At 29.8% G+C, this 6,373-nt stretch overlaps 2 protein-coding genes and 1 long non-coding RNA gene across 4 annotated transcripts in view; 1 reads left to right on the top strand and 2 right to left on the bottom strand.

Annotated features, from left to right (window-relative positions):
- The window catches only part of LOC106692155 (D-aspartate oxidase), a 105,407-nt gene extending 100,965 nt beyond the window's left edge, over positions 1-4,442 (bottom strand). The window contains exon 1 of the mRNA XM_014438084.2: positions 4,388-4,442. The gene's annotated coding sequence lies outside the window, so the exon portion shown is untranslated. The remainder of the gene's footprint in view (positions 1-4,387) is intronic.
- The window catches only part of LOC136795773 (uncharacterized), a 305,717-nt gene that overhangs the window by 109,024 nt on the left and 190,320 nt on the right, over positions 1-6,373 (bottom strand). The gene's annotated exons all lie outside the window — the stretch shown is intronic.
- Positions 1-6,373, top strand: part of LOC106692134 (uncharacterized) — a 58,564-nt gene that overhangs the window by 18,374 nt on the left and 33,817 nt on the right. The gene's annotated exons all lie outside the window — the stretch shown is intronic.

Raw genomic sequence — 6,373 nt, 5'->3', positions numbered from 1 at the left:
TTTATGTATGATTTTATTTGTGACAAAGTAAGGAGCATTGAGGATTTTACGAAGGATTTTGGATTGTAAGGATTAAATACGAGAGGAATTCGAAGTTTAGTGGAGTCCCAAAGCTCAACTCCATATGTCCAGATTGGCCTTATTACAGTCATGTAGATCAGTCTTTTGTAATGTTTTTTCACGATTATTGTACACCAATCGATTAGTATCTTTCCGAAGAATAAGAAAAACATATTACTGATTCTATTACCCCATATTATATTTACGAAAATTATAAAAACATAATGTGGCTCTGGATAAAGGTCAATTGATTTTTTTTTTTAGAAAAAAAGGATTTCATATTCGTTTTTTGTGCCGCCTCAAACCACTTAATATCATTTTTCAAATAAATTATAAAGTAGAAATTTTTCAACTTTGGAGGATTTTCTTTTGCTTTCAGTGACTATCGTTCATAAGCTCCTCTTCATTTTATCAAATTCCCACGTTAATAGAACCGCTGGAGAGCTTAATTTCAGCCTATATCAACTAAATGTATACTTAATTATAATGCCCAATTACGGGTTTCGAATGAAGAAAAGATATGTCCGGTTCTAATTAGTTTGATTAGATCCGTTTTGTGCTATCATAGGTCAGCCGGTCTGAAAAACAGGTTCTGTTTCGTTCCTTATCGCATATATTATAATTTATGTTACTTTAATTCATAATAATAAAGTATACGTACATGTTAAATTTAACTAAATACAATAATATAAATTAAACTATCAATTGTGTTCATTCAATCTATATACATGCTTAAATATCCCAAATTGAAGTGAGCTATTTGTATTTAAAACTATTCATATTTGATGTAGTCTATACATGAGAATATGATAGATGTTAAAATTAAATAATAAGAAACAATCAGCTAAATGGGACCAGTACTATGATAGTACGATGTACAGCGTAGTAAGTAGTACTATGATGATATAACTCAGTTGTGCTTAGTACTATCATCAGACAGCCCTGACGAAGCCCTGCTAAGTTGGACGAAACGTTGGTTATCAATAGTTTTCTTTTACTATTTTGATACCTTAATTGACAGTCGTTCAGACTATCTTTCTCCAATCTAATTTATATTTAATTTTTCATAAATTAGAAGATTCTGATAATTATTCTTATTATCATACACATATTATAATACATATATCTCTTTCTTGTATTATTTTTCAGTTTTCATCATATTTTTATATCTCTTTCCTGTATATGTGACATATTTGAAATAGAAATAAAACCGTTAACGGTCGCCTCTCCCCCACTTCTGTACACTTGTTTTGTTTCTTTACTCATTTATTATTATTAATTTTATTTTTTATTTATTCTTTCTCGACCTTTATTTAATCTCAACTTACTTCTTTTTTTTCTCACGTTTTTTAGTGTGTTAAATTTTGTTTTCTCAAATCTATTTTTCTGTTTTTACTAGTTATTGCCTCTCCTGTACTTTTTAACCTTATAGTTTACGTATTTTTTTTATCATTGTTTATTTTGTATTAATCTTCTGTTCTTTTATTTGTATATAATTTTCTTTTCATTTATTTTATATAATTTTAACCCTACCTTAATTTGCCGTTTTGTATATTATTATCTTACAATGCCAACATTTTCTTAGTTTTTTTTTGTATCTTTTTAGCCCTGGTGAAGCTCTACACAGTGGGGCAAAACGTAGGAAAATAAATATTTGTAAACTATTTCTCTTTTGACCGCAACCCTGACCATCTTCTTCATAATTTTATTCAATGTTAAAGTACTCGGGTTTTCCAATATTTATTTCTATGATTGTTAATTTTCTGAAGGAATTTTAAACAAAATAAAATAATAAATTACGTCTAAAATCAGTAAGGAAAAAGAAATATTGGCAGAATATTTATCTGATTGTGAATGTAGTAATTAATTAGGCCTTAGCAATATTCCTCTTTATATTGGAAGATGTTTCTAACAATATTCGCTGAAGAAATATTAATTATTCGAAAATCATTTAATTTATTTAACAAAAAAGAGAATAATAACTTTGCGTTTTTAATAATTCTTTTCATCATTTTTGTAGATTTTATTTTTTATTTAACTTCAGAGAGCGAAGAAAAAAAAAAATTAAAAATTTAAATATAAAGACGAATTTGTTTTATATAGTTTCAAAAATTTCGCTGATAAATATACGATTCTTATCAAGTAGATCATATCATTAATACAAAGAGTGCAAAAAAAATGACGGCATTTTGTGAATGGCGATACTAAAAATTACTGAACTGTAATATACTTTTGAAAAGACTATTTGCTGAGTTAATTGTATATTAAATATCTAGTGAAGGTTTAAACAGGTAGTTTGAATTAATTATTTATAATTATTTTGATTTTCATTAGTAGCAATATAAAAAAAAACATTGTTTACAGGACCTGTACTCGCTACTGAGCACATTTATTTAAAGATAATTAAACTTTATCTTTCTTACATTTATTATTATTTCACCAAAAGTAAGAATTTGCATGTCTAACATGTTCATTCAGGCATGTCTAACGGTAAAGTGTAATTGTCATTACTTATTAGAGGCATTCATGATCTTTAGTTTAACATGTTAAAGCGTGTTAAATAGAAAAGGTTATATAACATACAATAGGGGTATTCATGATCTTTGGTTTAACATGTTAAATGGAAAAACTTATGTTAAACCGAAAAAAATTGCCTTCTTTTACCGTGGTGGTACTTGGTCTGTTAAATGGAGAATGATGTCACACAATAGACCAGTTGAGATCGCCGCCATTTTTGTTGTGACAGCTCAGTTCTTTCGTGTGTTTGTGTTATTCAAATCCCTGTTATTAAACCACAATGAATAAAACACATATGAAAATCTAGTTAGTAAATATAAGTACGTAAAAAAACCGTAAAAAAAACAATGTAATTTCATTCTAATATCTGAAAATTTGTAAACGCTCACCAGATAAAAATCTCACTATATGAACCATGTAATTATTCTTAGGGGACATATGACCCAGAATAAAGTTATTTTTTCATTTCATTTCATAAGCTAAACTTTCACACAAATTCCACTTTTCACTCACTCTAGGCATGTTGTAATTAATTATTTAAATCAAAACTGAAGTAAACAATAACGTGAGGGTCTGGAAGGAAGGTTATAAACATAAAGGCTTATACAACAAGTTGCTGAGAAAATCCGCTAGGGGCTCTTATGCATTTAACGTTTAACATGACTTCAAATAGGGCTGCTCACAATCTTATGGTTATAACATATAACATGGTAAAACATTTAACATTTAACACAACATCATGAATACCCCTAATATGGTTGAGAGTCTGTTACTAGGTCTGTTAAATGCAGAATGACGTCACGCAACAGACCAGCTGAGCTCGTCACCACTTTGTTGTGTTTGGTTACTTGCTCGTAGTTTGCGCTTTGATTGTCTTGTAGTATTGTTTTGGATGTTTTTACAAGACAATCAGTAGCCAAACTATCTCACTTCTACTTTTCACTCAATTTATACTTGTAATAAATTACTGTAATCAAAACTTAGAAGTAAACAATAATAAGAAGTTTTGGAAGAAAAGGTTATAAAACAAGTTGCTCAGAAAATCCGCTAGGAGCTCGTTTTTTTTTTTTAGGAGCATTTAGCATTTAACATGACTTTAAATAGGGTTGCTCACAATCCTATACTTATAACATTTAACATGATGAAACATTTTACATTTAACACTATGTCATCAATGTCCCTATTGTAGTCAAATGTACTTTCAATTAATAATAACAGTAAAATGTAATTGTGATTAGTAATCACGGTAAAATGTAATTGCGATTAATTAAAGTAAAATGTAATTGCGACTAGTAATACAATTATATGTAATTGCGATTACTAATTACAGTAAAGTATAATTTCAATTAATAATTACAGTAAAATGTAATTGCAATTACTAATCATATTAACATGTAATGGGAATTATAATTAAAATAAAATGTACTTGCGATTACTAATTAAAATCAAATGCACTTACGATTACTAATTATAATTAAATGTAATTGCGATTACTTCATTACGATGTAGAAATTACTAATAAAAATTGTAATTTCATTTTATTGTTTCAAATTACAGTAATTAAAAAGAGATTCTAATTGTAATTACTATTTTCCCAACTCTGAATAATATCATACAATTTTATTATGGTGCTTGCATTATGATAAATTTCTGAAATAACCTACCCACTAAACATTCATATTTTTATATCAATCACCTTACAATATTTAACACACCAACCTATTTATTATCAGTTTTATTAATAAAACATACCGAATATAGTAGTTGTTATTGTATTGCATGATATACGAATATACTGACACGAACTAACCTTACGGTAGAGAAGTTATTCCTGCCCGTGACACTGGTTAACTGAACAAACAGTAGCGACTGGATTCCATGGCTAAATTGAGGATAAAAAAACACCATTGTAAAGCGAGGACAACAACAATATTATTTAACGTCACTGATAAATATTTCTTACCTAATAATAAGTTCATTTATTCTTATTTTATTTAATATTATAATATACTATTTATTCATACAATATATTATTTTTTTGAATGTAATATTGTCCATGTACACGTCTACGTAGTGATAAGCCTTTAACATAGTTTAAAATTAATTATTTAATTACTAATAAATATTCCTTTTTTTTTTTGCGTTTAAGGATTCTTGCGATTAAGGAAATACTTATATTTATGATTATAACGATAAGTGTTATTATAAGGATAAATTAACATAAAATGTAATCAAAGAGTTTTGATTATAACATATTTATGAATATTTCACAGGTAGACTTTAACAAAGGTTCCCTTTAAAAACCTTCCTTTAGTTTGTTTTTTAAAAAAGAAAAATCATTTCATAAACTCCCCGTTATCCTTTCCCTTAATAATGAAGCAATATTTACTAAGGAATCCATATAAGTAAAATGAGCATTTATAAAAACAAAATTTTGTTACGGTTTAATTTTTGATTTATGTATTGAAATTCACAACTGTAAAAAAAATAAATATAAAAAAATACATAAAGGTGATAAATGTTCCAGAACACATGATAATTTTGGGAATGAACCACCCAATGGTGGTACTTCAATCATAGCTTCAAATTTGAAGATCCCATGACCATCTTCTTTTCAGACACCTTGGAGGATTATCAGGAATTATTAAGGATGAGAGATTAAGGACTTGTGGATTTGGGTGGGTAAGGATTTTGGAATGGAAGGAGGTGTATCTATTTCGGGCCAAATCTGCAACGAATGGGATGTTAAGGTCTCTATATGAGGTAGAGCCCCAAAGCTCAATTCCGAATCCACAAATAGATCTGATTACCATAAGAGTTTTTGTAGTAAATGGAAAGTTTAGGTCATTTGTCAAGTGGATGTAGTAGTAATCAAAATCTACGAGCAGTTTCTTTTCGTTACAGTATAGTATGGAGATTCCAAGTCTGTTGTCAAGATGGAGTCTCAATTAGCAAGTCTGTTCAACAGGCTTTAGTGGGATATTATAAAAAGATACAGTAGGGCAGGAGAATAGAGGTTTACGACGGGGAATAAAGGTGATCTCATGGGATTTGTTGGGAAAGAAAGATTTAAGAAAAGAAGATTAGGCAACTAGAAGCTGAGGAATGTAAAGAAAAAGTAGGTGAATTGAAGGAGCCTTAAAGGTGGCTTCCAAAGCTTCCGCTCCAACCGTTTCACGCCAAATGCAAGATTTGAAATCCTGCAGGGATTTCTTTTTTTGGAATGAGGCATAGAGGCTAGAATGGAGATAAAGAAAGAAAGGAGATTAGAATTTCATCAATCCTAAAATCCATCGTGCTAAGCCAAATTCTGATCACTCCAACTGACACTAGGTTCGCAGAACTGATTGACTGCTCAGTTTTCAGCGTGTAATATTCTATGGCACCCAGGTTCCATCTTGCATGCCACAACGGATAATTTAATTTTAAAAACTGAGATCCCTAAACCCGACTTCATTTAAAAAATGTGTCAATCCGCCAGCCTGTATACTTCTGTCTGATCCTCTATACTACTGTCTGATTCTCTACACTACTGTTTGATCCTCTATACTACTGTTTGATCCTCTATACTACTGTCTGATCCTCTACACTACTGTGTGATCCTCTACACTACTGTCTGATCCTCTATACTACTGTTTGATCCTCTATAGTTCTGTCTGATCCTCTATAGTTCTGTCTGATCCTCTATAGTTCTGTCTGATCCTCTACACTACTGTCTGATCCTCTATACTACTGCCTGATCCTCTACCCTACTGTCTGATCCTCTACACTACTGTCTGATTCTCTACACTACTGT

The sequence above is a fragment of the Halyomorpha halys genome, unplaced genomic scaffold (genome assembly GCF_000696795.3).
Source record: "Halyomorpha halys isolate HHAL.00 unplaced genomic scaffold, Hhal_1.1 Scaffold53.1, whole genome shotgun sequence".
Taxonomy (NCBI): Eukaryota; Metazoa; Arthropoda; class Insecta; order Hemiptera; family Pentatomidae; genus Halyomorpha; species Halyomorpha halys.
This window is presented reverse-complemented; position numbering and strand designations above follow the sequence as displayed.